This window comes from Oxyura jamaicensis, chromosome 6 (genome assembly GCF_011077185.1).
Source record: "Oxyura jamaicensis isolate SHBP4307 breed ruddy duck chromosome 6, BPBGC_Ojam_1.0, whole genome shotgun sequence".
In the NCBI taxonomy this organism is placed as follows: domain Eukaryota; kingdom Metazoa; phylum Chordata; class Aves; order Anseriformes; family Anatidae; genus Oxyura; species Oxyura jamaicensis.
The window spans coordinates 2,548,002-2,564,502 of record NC_048898.1 but is presented as its reverse complement, the minus strand read 5'-3'; the positions used below and the strand labels follow the sequence as shown (position 1 = coordinate 2,564,502).

The window sequence follows — 16,501 nt, the reverse complement described above, 5'->3', positions numbered from 1 at the left end:
CACACACATGGACTACATAAGGATGCTCTAAATATTTTATTTCTATGTATAGTAAAATTGCAAGACGGGAGTTATATGAAGTGATTTCCTTCGCTGGGAAATAGGGGCTGTTCACAAGATTTTAGCTGTTCACCGTTGAAAAGACTTAGTTTTGCAAGGTGTCTGATGCCTCCATTTCGATGGAAAGGGCTCTAACGTGGAAAACTGCACCTTTTGAATATACTGTATTTAAGATGTCTTCAGAGCTGTTCCATTTAGGCCTCTTGAGCCAGAGGCAGGCAAAGATAAAATATTTCTTCTATTTTTCAGTGTCTGACCTGATGTGAACCATTAGAAGTAGTATATTCTTGGTTTGGTTTGGTTTCGGGAAATACACTTTTCCATCAAATAATGCTTTCATTTGTTACAAAGGTGATTAGGGCTAACTACCTTATCACCGCTCTCACGAGGTCCAGCTACCGAATGGTTCAGTGCTTTGGTGAAACTTGCATTAAAATAATTCTCTAGAGAGTTGTTTTTTCCGTGTACCAGACAGAAAGAATAGTTCTGGTTAAATGCGTTAGGATCTGGAGTTCCTCCTTTCGCTTCATCAGGCTTCAGATAATACACCTTCTGTTGCTAAACTGCTTCTTCCATATCTGTTGTCACTATGAAAGCATTTGAAGTAGAACGTCAGTGAAATGTTTTGGGCTACCATAAGAGATTATAGACCAAATACAGTTAACTATCAGCATTTTCCCTGGAAGAATAAAGGTGATGCATAGGTTTCGACAGCTAGACAATTCACACTTGAGAAAGCAGTATAATTCCAAAAGCCTTCGTTTTTTATTTTTATTTTTATTTTTAAATTAAGCAATTTCAGATTTGCTGCTCTGGAGACCCAGACTTTTTGTTGTTATAATGTTTCATTCTTTTTTCTTTTTTTTCCTGTGTTACAATTCCTGTTTGCTGAATCAAATTTGCATGGCTTTTGAAAGCTGAACTTTTATAGGACCAGTAATAATCTTGTTGCCATCGTATTATCCTCTTACTCAGGCTTAAAGGCCAGTTTGACTGAAAGGGAATATCTGCCACTGGTAGGTCCCTGAATCTAATTTGCATGTAAATTAAACATTTCAGAATATGCCTGTGATTTCTGAATACATACAAAGTGCACTATTTTGATTTCTGGAAAATAAAAATGCATAACATTAATAAGAAGAATACGATTTATGTAGTGGCTTTTTTATCTTACCATTTTCTGTTCACTTTTTTTTTTTTTTTTTTTTAATAAAAAAAAAGCTTCAGTGGCAATGGCAGATTATTTCTGCTTGTAATGTGCATCAGGATGAGACAACCCCCCCTTGTTTCCATTCACATTAATAGATGACTCTCAGGTTAAATGCTGTCTGAAGCCTAACACACTAGGAATTGTTACTATCAAGCATTATTTTACTATAGTCAGGTGGTGAATGTAGGAGGGCAAATAGAGGGGAGGAGATTTTAATACATGGATTTGTCCTTTGGCTTGTTTTGGTTCTTTCTGTTATATCCAATTACAGTAAACACCGCCCTCACTCTTTGCTTGAGATGGACAGTGCAAAAGATAGTTTCATAAGGATAGCTGAGAGAAACTAAAAAATCAATCAAATAATAATAAAAATATGATGAGAAATGGAATGGGAGGGGGAGAAAGATGTCTTATTTTAGCTTGTATTTAGAAAGTTTTTATGGATCCTAAAGGATTCACTGAACCTGCTGAAAATTTGGGCTGTCTCTTTGAAATAGAGTTGCTCGTATTTACTGCCAAGTTATTGTGGAGTTTATTACTGAGTTACTCTAATTGTTTGGTTTTTGGAAATATGCAGGCTCAGCAGCACAGTCAAAGGGCAAAAAAGCAGCAGGAAAAGTTGGGGGAGATATATATATATATGTTTATGAGCACATTAATGATGACAGACATTGCCTGTGCTGGAGCTGCTTCCCTTCATTCTAATGAAGATGTGATGAGCTAACCACAGGATGCTTGCGTCTTGAAGGCAGCCATCAGCTTTTGCTACATGCAAGCTAGCAAGAAAGAAAGATGTGGAGAAAAAGGGGGGTTGGTGTGGGTGCAGGAAGAAGTCTGCATGTGCAGTGGTCAGGGCTTAGCCTTGCTTTGCTTAGGCAGCCTTTGAGGAGGTCGAGCTGATCCCTGTGGGAATTGAAGATGCTCTATGTTTTGCAGAAGAGAGGCGAACCTCCTCCAGGTCTGCACTGCCAGCTGCCTGCTGTGGCAGCCAAAAGAGATGCAGCTTGGAGCTTATCGATCTCAGCTGACGCCCGTAGCATGAGGTAAAACTTAACTTTTGCAGAGCCGTGGTGTCTGTGCTCACTGTCACGGTTTTACATCACTATGGAAGCGCCCTGGTTCTTTAGGAGCACAGTTGCTGTGTGTGCGTTGCGTCCAACCTGTGTAAAAACCAACCTTCGTTGTGAAGGCCATTATAAAGAAAACTTTATGTGAATCGCTGTCCTTCATTTTAAACCCATTCTTTACACTCTGTCCAGGAGAGGAAGCAAATCCACCCAGGTTAGCTCAGCTGCATGGATAAGGAGGGATTTTCTCTGCTGCTTCCCTGTTATTGTACATATGGTGCAAGCCCAGACTGCTTTCTGCTGCCCTCCCCACAATTTCCTCTTTCTCAGGTCTACCAACTTATTTCCCACTTGCTTTTGATGCTCCTGAAGGGCAGACTTTGGACTGCTTGTGCTGGTTGAACCAGCTCTGCAGTGCAACAAGCTGGCCAGTGTGGTGGGCTGCTGGCTTGCAGGAACAGCGTGTGGGATTTTGTCCATCTTAGCGTGCTCCCTGGCAATTGCAGGGATACACCTTATGTAGCAATGCCAGCATGGGCCTGAAAAATGCAGCAGTCAACCAGCATTAGTGTGCAAACAAGGATGTATTTAAAATAAATGTGTTAGTACGATGCTCTTGTTACTTTTTGCTTTGCAGAATATAGGTCAGCTGCCTGGCACAAGTGTTAGGGTTTTGCCCATTTTAATCAGCCTGTAAAAATTCATCAAGTTCATGAGCTGAAAACCACTTTAATTAAAAATAATAATAACCATAACTGTAAGAAGAAACCACCACCATAACAACAAAAAACCTCTTACCCATCAACTTGTATTTACTTGTTTAATTTGACAAATGCTAAGAAAGTCCCTGCTGCTGGCAGTTGGTGTAACAGTTTTTCAGACCACAAGGTATTTGTACATCAAAATACATATATTCTTAGGGTTTTCTGAAGAAATTTCTGACAAATCTTAAACTTTGTTTCTTCTATCAGCTGCACGGATATTTTTGACCCTGCCAAAACACAGGGGATATTATAATGCACAGCCTTGCTACTAAAAGGAAGGTGATATTGAAGTTAGGAGTGCAATGAAATATCTGGAGAGATGGAAAGCTCTAGTTGAAAGGATGCTATTATAGTCCTTTCTGAAAGTTATCAGTACAGAAGGGCTGTTTTAATATACAGCGCTAGTTTCAGAAAGCATCAGATTCCTGACACTGTCATTAGTCACACGGCTCTTTCATTCAGAGCGGCAATACTTCATTTTCTTACTGAGCGCCCGTAGACTTTTTTATTTCAAATAGTTTCATAGCTGATATCAACAATTGAAAATGTGCTGATCAAACATCAGGATCTCAGAGGACTTCAGAAAATTAACAAATAAAACCTCACAAATGGCATGTAGCGTGTGCGTTGATGTGAGACGAAGAAAATAGGTGCCTGTGCAAATAGAGAGCTGGTTTTGCACAAATTGTCATTTGGGACATTTTCACCCTGTCTGTATTTTCTCCAAGGCTCCTTTTGCTTTAACTTCGCAGTGTCTCTGCCCTTTTACTGGGGTCTGGCTGCTGCTTCTGGCAATTGCCACAGCAGTTACACAAAACCTTTCTAAACATGACCTGGAAGGAAAACCTGTCCCTGAATGAAAAGCGAAGGAAATTCAGCAGGGTACAATGTCATCTTGTGTGCTGAAACTTCGATAGGCCTTTTGGCTGGTTACTTCTTACTCTTCTGCAGGAACGTCTCCTGCATTTCTTATTCCCGGTTGCGTAAGCCTTGTCAACACTCAGGAGAAGGGACAAGACCTGGAGATGACACCCTACTTTGGAGTGAGGACAGATAAACCACAGAAAAAGTGCTGTAAGCCCCATCTATACGCAGCTTTCATTCTCACTAAAATCAAAGAAGTGCTGGTATAAAATTATTCCTGTTAGCACTGGACACTGACCCAGGAATGAACCTTGGCCTTGTTTTCTGCTTGCATGTAGCAGCCTGGAGAATGCTGGAACCTTCTGGACAGCCAAAAGGGCTGTTGCTGTTTAAAATGTATCTTTAGAAACATCAAATGGAGTGAATAAATTAAAATGTGGATAGCTGTCATCGCTGAGAATGTATTTCTGGTTCACTGATCTAATGTAGACAATTGTGGTTTTCCATGGTGATTGTGTAGTAAGTCATGCGGCTCAGAGAATTAATTGAGTTGTCACACCTTGTGCTTTAGGTGATGAAATGTTTTCTTCTCTTCGTAAGTCCTGTGGCAACCCTACGTGCACAGTTGAGTACGTGAATATTGGGAATGTCTTCAAAGTGAGCCAAGCTCCGCTGGGGAGCAAACTGCAGTAGTTGTAGGGCAGAGCCCTGCAGTTAGGAAACTTTACTGTGGTGCAGGATTATAGAGAGTTAGGGTTCATTAACCAGAAAAAAACATATCAGTAAAGTGAGGAAGGGGTTCACCGTTTGTGTTGACCCTTCAGACACGGTAGGCAGGGGCAGAGACACCCACAAGAAAGCGTTCTGCCAGAACAAGTGCCCCCAGGATGTATTTTGACAACACCACAGACAGCTGGGCAGGGAACAGCCTGAATTTATGGTGGTGATCCTGGACTTCAAAGCCTGAGCATCTCACCGTGTGTCAGCCACCACTTGGTGCATTACAAGCTGTTTCTCATTGCCTTTCACTTTCCTGGAAGTAAAATTTTTATCATTCTATAAATGAAATAACTGAGGGAAACCTGCTACTGGCAATTTGCATTGCCTGCTAGTTTGTCTCTAATTACTGGAATATCATTACTGAGGCTAAAAGCACGAGACGATAATATGAAAAATACACACACAAAATCCATAGGGCTAAAGGGCAGTAACTATTTTTGGATGAGCAGCTTTGCCTTTTAACAGGGAAGGAAAAAAAGCACCTAGATTTATTACTAATGATGGTATAAATGCAGACTAATGCAATTTTAGAGTTCAATTAAAAAGGGAAATCTCAAATTAAAAGTGATTCGTAGTATCATCTAGTGAAATACCTGCCAGAAGAACAAATACAGAAAAAAAGATGAGACCAGTGCTATCCCAGAGCCCTACTTGTCACCATGGAGCTAAAATAGTCAGGGGGACTGTAATCTTTGTGAGAGTTCGGGATGTGAAGGAGCTGTGCCCTTGGACCGTCGGAGTCCCCTTTAGTGTAGGAGACATGGTGATGTGAGTGTGTGAGGGCTTACACCATCATCTGATGTAAGAATGGACTGGAAGTACTGTAGTAGAGGTATTACCAGAGCCTGTTCTCTCACCTCGCTTTTCCTGTCCATAATATATATAATGATTAACATCCTTCCAGGTTTTTTGGGACCTCAGACAAGTCTCTTTGCTTGTCTTGCTTCAGGTAGTGCTTCTGTGTCAGCCTGGGGAATATCAAAGTCTGGGTATTTCTAATTTTTCCAAAATAATGGATTTAAATAACATCCTCGTCTTCTGCTTTCTGTCAGCTAAAGCAGCATCTTACTGGTGCAGCTGTAGGTGTGACTCTTAATGAGTCAATAAACAGCTACATGTATAATTTGTTATCTAGCTCTGCCTTATTTACAGAAGTAATGCAGCTTTCACTAATATTTGACGACTACAAGCGAGGTGATAAGTTAGGAAATTGCTAGCAAAGTTCCTGATGCAGAACAACTTAAGTAAGTGTAAAGTTTTTCAGGCTCTCACCAGCTTCGGTGCGACCAGAGGAGGCCTATGTGGAATTTAGGGGCACTTTTCCTCCACATACGGCATGGTGAATCCTCAATAGTGAACAAAAGCACCCTGGCAAGAAGTAAGGGGATGTTACTGAGAAATATTGCCTCAGGGAGCCGCCTAAGGGGTTCTGTGAGGAGAATGCAGCACTGCCTGGTGAGTTCCAGAAGGTTCCACCACAGGGCCTGGTCCTGGTGGTGCCTCTGTGGAAACGGGCAGAGGAGCAAAAAAAAAGCTCTGGGGAAGGGTGTTCTGAGGTAAAAATCATGGGGAGCAGCCCTGTGGGCCCCGAGGGGCATGTGGGGGTGCTCCAGGCACCGGGCAGAGCCCCCTGCAGCCCCCAGAGACTGCAGTGGGGCAGGGAGAGGTGGGAGGGGAAGGGGCGGCAGTGAGGGGCAGCAGGGTGCAGGCCAAGGGCAATCCACCATGTGGGCAAGCTCAGAAAAAGAGGAATAAATCTGCACGGTGTTCATGCAAGTTGTTTTTCTTAACAGGAGGAAGTTTGTGTCTGAAGAGAGAAAATTCATCTTCAAAGGCTGTGGGGCACCTACAGGATGAAATAAATGCTGACCGATGAAGTGTGGAATGACCACAGGTATGTTCCTGCTCAAGGTGCTGACGCGAACAATTCCTTTTTCTCTCTATCACATCACAGCTCCTGGTCTCTACTGTGCCAATGCGGCACTGACCATCCCGGCTGTGAAGACTGGGACCATGTCCTAGTCTTGTCTGACAAAGCCTTCCTGCTCCCCAGATAGTTTCCATGGGGTTTCCCAGCAAGCAGCTTGGTGAAAGCTGAGGGCAAATAGCCTTTTCCAGCATCTCTGGAAGGTTTTTCTATCCCACTGCAAGTTCCTTTGCTGCTATTTACATTGTGCTCTTAAAGGATACCTTTGGTTCTAGCTATAATACCAACATGGGCCACTTATTTTTTTGTCTCCTGTATTATTTTGTCTCCTGGTGCTTTGCCATCCATGTTACAGCTTGTGCTTATGTGAGCTGTTCAGGCTATGACTGAGTGGTTGCACAGGTATATCGTGGGGATTTCTTTTCCATTATTCAAAAGAATAGAAAGTATTTTACTGGGCAGAAGAATTAAGGTTCTTGGAAAAATCTGATTCTTGAGCTAATACTTTGAAGCCTAGTTAGGTAAGAGACAGGTAATTTAGAAGGTATTTAGCAGTTACAATGAAACAAGTAGAATTTTTTTTGGTATAGAACTGCTGGATCTCAGTCCCATATTAACAATGTGAACACAGCACTCCCTATCACTAAAGTTATTGTTAATGCCACTGAATAAGTAAAATATTATCTCTGTGATACAGTAACACAATCACAAGTGAAATTACACAGTATAAGGAGCTCTACTTTAGTGGAGTTGGATGGAAAGATCAATACCCATCAGTTTTGCCTTGTTGTATTGTAAAAGTGAAATGGTGTCTGTGGTACAAGTATATGATTCCAATTATATCATTTTGTAAAAATAAAAAGTACAGGGTTTTGGACAGCAATAAGAAGTTTTCCAGAAGATGCCTTTAAAATCCGGAAAATAAGAGACTTGTGTTACAGCACTTCCTATAGAACTGCTTGTGCTGAATTCTCCGTTAATCATCTGTATTTTCCTTCCAAGTAGAGATGAGCTGTAACACTTAGCTTGTGCTTGTGGCTTCAACTTTTGGGGGTTATTCAATTCGCTAATTGATTGGATGGACTGGAAGCTATTTCAAATAATCTACCACCAGGGTGTAGAGGTGTAACATAATAGCTGGGTTTTTATTGTTGTTTTTTGTTTGGTTGGTTGGTTTTGTTCTTTTCATTTAAATCATGAAGTAAGTGTTTTGCAGTACACTTTGAAAAAGGCAAAGGTTACCCACGCACCGAAAACTCTATGTTTTTAGATGTCAATTGAAAATGCAGGTACTAAGGAAAGAAGTAAGAATATTTTTAAAATATTATTATAATACTTTCACATTTTCACCTTCAAAGCTTAACACTACTGCATTTGTGACTGTGTTTGCATAAGAGTTACTGGGATAAAGTCTCCAGGGAGAAAACTTGCTGGAGTAGAGAAAGAAACTTTAACATCTGGGGCTGAAAACTCTTTTTCCCAGAAAGGGACCAGCATAAGCTCAGAGGACCTTTAAAAGTTGTGCTGGTTTGCTGGCAAATCTTGTGCTTGGGCAGTATGGATGTGCATTTGTCTCTTTCCCTCTTCTACTTTTCTAGATTTCTAAGTGCTAAAAGCAGGAAAGACTCCTTTTTTCTTATCGTTTCGTATTCCTTCTCCTGTTATTGAAATTGCTTTTGTAGCCAAGTGTATTACAATGGTGAGACTCCATGTCACACATGGTTATAGAGCAAAGCGACTTTATGCCGTCCTCTTACTCTCTCATTTGTGCACAACTCAGAGCCGGATATTTTATAAGACTTCGCACAGTTCTTGGATCTAACCTTTCAAAATGTGGTGGGTCAGTTTGGAAAAAAAGCCTGAAAACTCAGCTGGGGCATAGTGTGGTGTCTTGGCACTTCCCTTCTGGACTGAGGAAAGAGACTTCTGATCATTGCTAGTTGGAGCTTGATAAAAACGCCTGTCTCTTTAACATAGAAACAAACAACGTGGTGATTTAATGTGCGGTTGATTTTGATAGTTTCTTTTTTTTTTTTTTTACATTTCTTTTTGGTGAGGATGTTTTTGTCCTCAAGGGTATGTTCAGGTAGGTAGCCTATGGTGAGGAATCCAGCTGTATATCACTTGAAAAGGGTGGAAATTATGCTTTCATAATAATGTGTAAGAAGCATAAGATGTATCCTAACTATATTAAGAAGCAGAACCAGTTGCTTTGTGGAAGCACAAGCTGAGCAAAATCATGTTGCATAGGTGTGCTTCTTACAATAAGAGTTTCCTCAGTTGATTGAAACAGCGTGCTGGGTGAGCTTCAGGAGCATTTGGTACAGACAGCTTTTAAAAACCCATTCTTTGGCAGAAACAATACGTGTTGCCCAGTAGAGGTTTATTCAATTGAGCTATTGACTATAGGACTTCAGAGTTGCCTGCTGCTTGTCTGAATCTCGCAAATCTGCCTTTTAATTCAGAGATGGGAAATAGTCAGAGCTCTTCCTGAGCTGTTAGCATTAAAGGACCTTGGATTCCCATTAGGGAGCAGGCTTAGCCCACCTGTGAGTTAATGGCAGCCTTTTTTTGCTGTGATTTCAGCTGTGTTCTCTTTCAAAACCTGTCCATTCCTTTCCAGACGTGTACATTTGCATTTTACTGTGCTGGCAAAGTTGAAGACACTTGAGAAGAGAAATGGAAGCAAACATCTTAATTCCTTAAACACCCTGGATTAGGGAAGCTTAAAGCACAGAAAATATGGCAGAGGTTTAGCTATGTACAGGCATAGTCAGTGTAGTCATAGTCAGCACTGCAAGTTCCTGCTGCATCGCTTATTTACAGCCAAACTTTTTAAGGGAAGAGTAAGTCCTTTTTTCAGCCTGATTTTTATCATGGTAACTCATTTAATACATGATCCACTGTGATTAATACTATACAAAATGATGCAGAGGCCAAATGAATCTAGCCATGCACAATTAAGTACATACCCTGTCTGTAGTGTTTGTAAAAGACTTTTCTTGAGCTCAGTTTATTTATTTATTTATTCATTTTTATTTCCAGTTGGTCCCTAGGAAACAAAGAACTGATGGTATTTTATGCTAGGTGTTGGAATGTATAATTAATTACTGTTGTTAATGCGCGTATGTGCCTGAATTACGAATTAAGTAGTTCAACCACACTTTGTCAGAGGCAACTGTATTGGTTGGTCCATATTTTTCTCTTCCATGGTAGAAATTAAAGCTTTTTCCATAGTGAAGGTGACCCTCTAACAGATTAATCCAAGTTTCAATATGATATCCTTTAAAGAATGTCTACTAATCTTTGAAATTAAGACACCATTGAGGTGAGCAGATGGGGGGAATGCTATTCCTTCTTTTGCTATTACTTTGTTTTTAATTGGCTTGAGGCAGGTATCTGTATGACTAAGTATAAAAACAAAACAAAAAAAAGGGCAGTGCTTTTTACTGTGGAGGGTCTTTGTAATGTAAATACATATAAACACAAGGATTTTTTGTTTTATATCAAAGCCTGGATCTTGAGGGAAACAGCAAAAAGTGCAAAAAAGTGCAAAATTTGCAGAATCCATTTTTTACTTTCTGCTGCCAATGAAACAGTAAAATATTAAAAATACCAGAAGCTAGCAATATTACTGGTCTACTGCTTGTAAAAGCCTGTGCAGTGTATCCTTGCTAGGAAGAAAACAAATCTCTAACAGTTACATGAGTTTTCAAGTCATCTGTTTTTGCTGATCCTGTTAGGAGTTTGACTGTCAGATCACAGAATCACCTAGGTTGGAAGAGACCTCCAAGATCACCTAGCCCAACCTCTGACCTAACGCTAACAAGTCCTCCACTAAACCAGATCCCTAAGCTCTACATCTAAACGTCTTCTCAAGACCTCCAGGGATGGTGACTCAGCCACTTCCCTGGGCAGCCCATTCCAATGCCTAACAACCCTTTCGGTAAAGAAGTTCTTCCTAATATCCAACCTAAACCTCCCCTGGTGCAGCTTTAGCCCATTTCCCCCAAAAAGCAGCACTCCCACAGCCCCTGAGAATCAACAAGAGCTGTTTATTGCCGGGACATCTTGCAGGCACGGGATGTCCGTGGTGTTTGGTGGCTCCAAGCTAACGCTTGCGATGGAGCCTGAGCAACGAGCAGGGGGCTCGCCGGGCACTCCTGCGATGCTGGTGGCGCTCTCGGATGGCAGAGCACAAAGACGTGCCGCAGGAGTCCCAGGCCTGTCCCGGCAGAGGTGGATCCACTTCCATCCGCTCCTCCACAGCTGGGGGATCCAGCTCCATGGGCTCCACGTGTTGGGCAGAAGGCTAAGCCAGTCCTTGCCCGGGACTGCCCAAACGGGATGCCTTCCGGCCGGGATGTTCTCAGGCCAGGGTGCCGAACCAGGGGGTCGTCCAGTGCCACGCCTCGGTCCCACGCCACCGGCACTCAGAGGGCCGAGATGCTCAGCGAGTGGTGGGCCAGCTGCAGGGGGCCTGTTTTATAGGGCCCGCAGCAAAGGCGGGGCAGTGGTGGCCACTGTGACCTCAGCAAGCCTCTGTGATGGAGGGGCCCACGCGTGGCCAAAGGCGGCTGTGCTGGGAGCGGCCTGGAAGATGCCCTCCCGTGGACAAGGAGGAGGGTTGGGGGGCTGAGGGGCCCTTTTCTGGGGCTGGCTCCCCCGCGCCATTTGTGTTGCCAGAGAGAAAGGCTGCCCCTCGGCCACAGGGACTGCCCTGCACCTCCCATCCTGTGCCCTGGGTTTTAAGTCTTAGCCCCTGATTGTCAAAATATTGTGAGGGTGTGGAGACTCTGAAGGATGTTTAGGCAAGCATTTACTCTGGGCAGTCTGTGCATGTGCTTAGTTTTGTTCCAGGTTTGCTCTTCCCAAATCTGAGTTCATGGTCTCACCTCCCACGCTCTGTTATGTCCTTGTCCGTGTTGTTTTATGTCACCACTTCTGTGTTCACCACTGAGGCAGATGATCACATTTGTCTTCATCCCTGGTGTTTCTTCTTCTCTCACATCTGGGTTGCTTGGGAAATTAAACAGTGTCTGGGCTTGCAGCCACCTGTACTGTTAAAACATGAGCAGAGGCAGTCCCTTAGTTTTGCTCTCTGCAGTTGGCATGGCCGAGCACTCCCAGCCAATGGACAGGATGTGACCCTGTTGCTGGGGATGTGAAGAGTTCAGCTGTTGGGACACAACTGTGCAGTGATAGGTGACAAAAGTGGGCATTTTTTATTCAGTGGTACAGCGTGGAAGTCAGCGTGGAACCAAATTGCTCCCTGCTGAATATGCTGAATAAAATACTTACATCTACATTCTTCAGTCACATTTCTTAACTGCTGTCCAATCATTTCCTTTCTCAGCTATTTCACCTCTGTTTTTCTTTGTTATTAACCAAGCTAAGCTATTCTTTAATCAAGGGACTGGCATCAAAGTTTTAATGCTTGCAATTCATTATCGTCATTGCTTGTTCTGCTTGCCCATGTCAGTTCCCGTGCCTTGTACCAGTGGCATTCTCTACTCTTTCTTTCATCTTTTCCCCGTATCCCTCTTTTCCTGTCTCACCAGGAGTTACCTTCTGCGTGTGGGCACCCTTCTGCAAGCGTGCAGTGAACCACCCTGCCTCCTTCAAATCCCTACTGAGAATGTCTCTGCTCACAAAAGCAGTGAGTGGGAAGGAAGAGGGTGGGAAAAAAAGAAAGCAAAAAAGTGGCCACAACCAGATGTGTCACAAAGCCTTTACTGAATAACCACAGTAATGACATTCTTCCGGGTATTTTTCTCAGTTCCTTGTTTATTTACGACCAATATTTGCCGTTGTGTTCAATTCACATAGAGACCAATTTGGGAAAAGGTGACTGCGTGTTACTCAGAAGTGCAGTCCCCTCAGAAATGCACGAGCAGGCTGTGCCAGGAGGCATGCAGAAATTAAGCAGCCCTGGGTCTCTCTTGTATCCCCATTACTGTGGAGTAAAGGTAACCTTCTTCCCTGCAATTGCACCCCCTCTCAAACGACCACATAATAACATTAACTAGAAATGAAAAGGGAAAAAAATCAAAACCAAAAAGCAGGAAATACCATTCATACTGGCCTCAACAGTGTCTGGCTGTTGAGAACCTCCCATTTGCAAAATATCCGTGTCTTCTCTTAAGCTTTTTGTCTGTGCTTGTTATGCCTCATATAAATAAATAATTTGGCAATTAATGTGATAGCACCAGTAAAAAGCTCTGCTCTGCTGACTGGTGTTTTCAGGCTCCTAGAAAGCAGACTGATGCTGCAGAGGGGAATAACGTGCCTAATTGTGTCTCACCTCCCCGGTTAGCCTTCCAAAACCCCTCCGCACTGTGAAGGTGGAGCTGCGCTGGCACGTCACTGGGGATGCTCGGAGCTTGTTTGATAAGTGGCAGGCAGCTGGTGGCTGCCTTTGGGTGCTTACTGCTCTGCTCGCCTCCCGAAAGCCGTCGATAAATGCAGGAGGTGCAGTAATTGGATATAGATCGATGGATATGTAGTTTGCTGCCCAGTGATAGGGCGTGGATCAGCGCTGAGTAGGTATAAGAGTGACCCGCAATGTCAGCTCTGAGTGACCAACCTGTGGTGGAGAGCTGCTGCTCCAAACCTCCCTGTGCCACTGCTTGAGATGTGGCACGAAAAATGAGGAAGGCCTGGATGCTCGCATTGTCCACGTCCTGTTACAGTGTGGCTGGACTTAAAAAGTCTTGCACTGTCTTTTCTCCGGGGATCGTAATGTTGTCACATAATGGAGGCTGCCCTTCAAGTTCTCAAACCTGTCGAAAATGTAACCTCAGAGGGGGCTGGACAGCACTGCACCTGTCTGGTGGCACTGACAAGGCCTGCAGTTGGAGCCCCCCAAGTCGCTCGTGTCGTAAATCCACCTAAGCAGAAGTGTTCATGTGTGCTTGCGATCGTCAGGCACTCTGAGGCAGAAGACAGTTACGCCGTTATCCACGTTTTAAGGCCCTTTTGTGATTTAGCCGTTCAGTTCTTCTCCTAGAAACCCACTGAAAGCTTCTGTAGGAGAAAGCCCTGTCTGAAAAGAGCCCAGTAAATGCTGAGGGTTGAGAAGCTGGTGTGCTGGGGAGTGGCGAGAAGAGATTTTAACGAGCTGGATGCTGCTTCTGCCTGGTGCTTTGCCGGTGCTTTTCATTTCACAAAGCAGTCGCTTTTGCCACATTTGTAATGCCTGTAGTGATTAGGCAGGAGTTTGCATTTTGCTTCTGCAAGAAACGAGTGAGGTTCATCTCTCTGGGGTTCACATCCGAAAGGAATTTGGGGGGGATTTCTTCTACTAAATTACTTTGATCGTTTCCCATTGCGGCAAAAAGCACAGATTTAATTTGCACCAGTGCTCTGCTGGGAAAAAGTGTGAAATGGAGATAGTGAATCTGTATCTTTTCCACCTTGCTGACGCTAAAACCTTCTCCCAGGATTGCTCTGCCTTTCCTACAGGCCCCGCTGCCTTTCTCTGCGGCAACTGCCTCTCAGAGAAATTGTCTATGCTCTAGGGGCACCCATATTGATTTGTCTCAGTTTATTTTCAGCCCGCTTCATATTTGAGACATACTTTTAGCTATGAAAGAGAGAGAAGATGTTTGAGAATCCAGCTTTATTGATCTCGTTTTAAAAAAAGGTCTGGATGTTTGTGATCTGAAAAATATATGAAAGGTGTCGTAGTTATTCAAAGCTATATATTTTATTTTCCCTGTTTATAGTGGCTGTGCAACAGGCTAAATGCTGGTATTTTTGCAGCAATCTATTGCAGTAATGTTGCAGCAAGCAGCATAGCTGTTTGCATGTTCAACTCTTTTCCATGAATATAGCTCCTGATTGACTTCTAAACGATGATTTTCTGAAGAACTAGAAGAAAAGAGCCAGTATTCTGAGCTTCCAAGCGCAAACCCCGTTTTAGAATGATATTTGCATGTTTTGTAGCTCATGGCTTTATACATATTTATAATGTTATTTGTGTCAGGGCAGATCTCTTGAATGTGAGAAAAATATCTTAATTTGCCCGAGTAATTGAGGTGGAAAATTCCCAAGTAAATATAAACATTGATGAAATTTCATGTTTGTGTTTTCCATTTCATAACGAAAAATACTTGTTTGGACGATATTTGAAGGTTCCTGAACTTTTGGGTAACAGTAGCTCCAGTTCATAGGTGAATGCAGCTTTGACAGGGACAATATGCAGAAATAAGCCTTTGCTAATGTTTTGTTAAAAATACGTGTATTCAAAACTCCGTAACAAAATGGATTTATTTCAGATTATGAAGTTAATTCATAAATTTACAATTGAAAAGTGGAGTTTTTTTTTTTTTTTTTTTTTTTTTTTCTAGTTAACGATAATTGTTGGATTTTGCAAAAGTTTCTTGGCCCAACAGCTCTAAATAGAACTTAAATGAGTTAATTCCTCAGCTGTCTCCAGTTAGAAATTTTGCACGATGGCCTCCCAGGCACATAGCAATGGAGGTGACAGCAGTGCTTCCCTTTTCATCAGTACAGAACCATCTTCTCTTGCATAGTGGCTTCGTCTTCTTGCTGGGAGAGTTGCTAGTTAGTTTCTCTGAATTGAAATCTGAACCCAGTGTATTTTTGAGCCATTTTGGAGTAGTAACTGGTGGAATGGTATTTCCCATTAGTGGCATTCTTGTACCCTTCCAGAACAGGTCCCATAACCCACATGTTTTCAGGTGGTGGGTCTCTGAGGCCACATCTCGATGGAAATCATGCTTTGTCCTAAGGCTTGTATATCTCTAGAGTCTTTGCTGCTGTGAGATCCTTTCTGGTAGGGTGCTGTTCAGCCTCTGCGAGGACAACTGTTGCTTTCAGGAGGGATGAGTCGCTCAGCGTCGCCAGGCCCTGCTGGCTGACCCATAACTACTCCACTCTGCGGTACCTCTTAGCAAGAGGCTCGAGCAAACCATCACTCGGCTCATTTTCAAGGTGAGTTCACAATCTGGCGGTCTTACTCCGATGTGATGGCTATAACATAAAGGTCATATTCAGAGTTATTACAGAGTAAAATCTTTGTGTAATAAAAGATAAATCACCATCTTGCCTATATCCAGTTTAATGCGGTTTTCCCACAAAGATTTCTTAAAGCTTCTCAGCTGGATATAAATCTAGAAATAAACTTTGCAACATGTGAACAAAGTAATTTAAGTGAGGAAGCAGATATGCAGCAGGAAATAAGCTAAAGATTTCTTTTTTCCAGTCATTTATGTTAGCAACTAGAATAAAGTGCCCTCTAATAAATTGAGGTGCATAGTGACTGATAAGCTCTAAGTGATTTTTATCACTTGGGCAGCATAAAGCAGCCACTGGTGCTTAAGTTGGGTTTATGAATGTTTTGCTTTGCCAGCGTGGAACAAAGAAGTCCAAATAAAGGGCCTGCTGGCCTCATCTATTGGAGTTGATTGCTCAAGATAAAGCGCTGCAAATTAGGTATAACTAATTTAATCTGTTCAATGTAGGAAAAGGATGAGATGACGACAGCTATGGCTGTCTCCTTTTCCTTGCAGTGATGTTTCATATCAGATGCTTTTTAGTTAACAGGTACATAGTGCTCCTTGGAGAAATGAATGTGTGCCAGTCTTTTCATAAATAATTGCAGCCAAGTAAATGTGAGTTCTTCTATCAGCTTTACAGTAAGATCTGAGTCACTCTGAATTCCCTCTCTCTTCTTTTTTTCCTGGCACTGTATACATAATGTTCAGTAATTTGTTTGTTTGCGAAAAAGAGAAAGCATTTTGCTGCCCATTAGTATAAAGTCATGAGTAGGGCTGAAGTGGTTGTTTTTGTGGTAAGAAAGATC

General features: G+C 42.6%; 1 long non-coding RNA gene across 1 annotated transcript; it reads left to right on the top strand.

Moving 5' to 3' along the window:
• Positions 1-6,536: 6,536 nt before the first annotated feature.
• LOC118169281 lies at positions 6,537-15,624 on the top strand. The gene is made up of 3 exons (XR_004752000.1): positions 6,537-6,639; positions 12,234-12,331; positions 15,517-15,624. It is a non-coding gene; the product is annotated as an uncharacterized LOC118169281 (long non-coding RNA).
• The last annotated feature ends 877 nt before the right edge of the window (positions 15,625-16,501 follow it).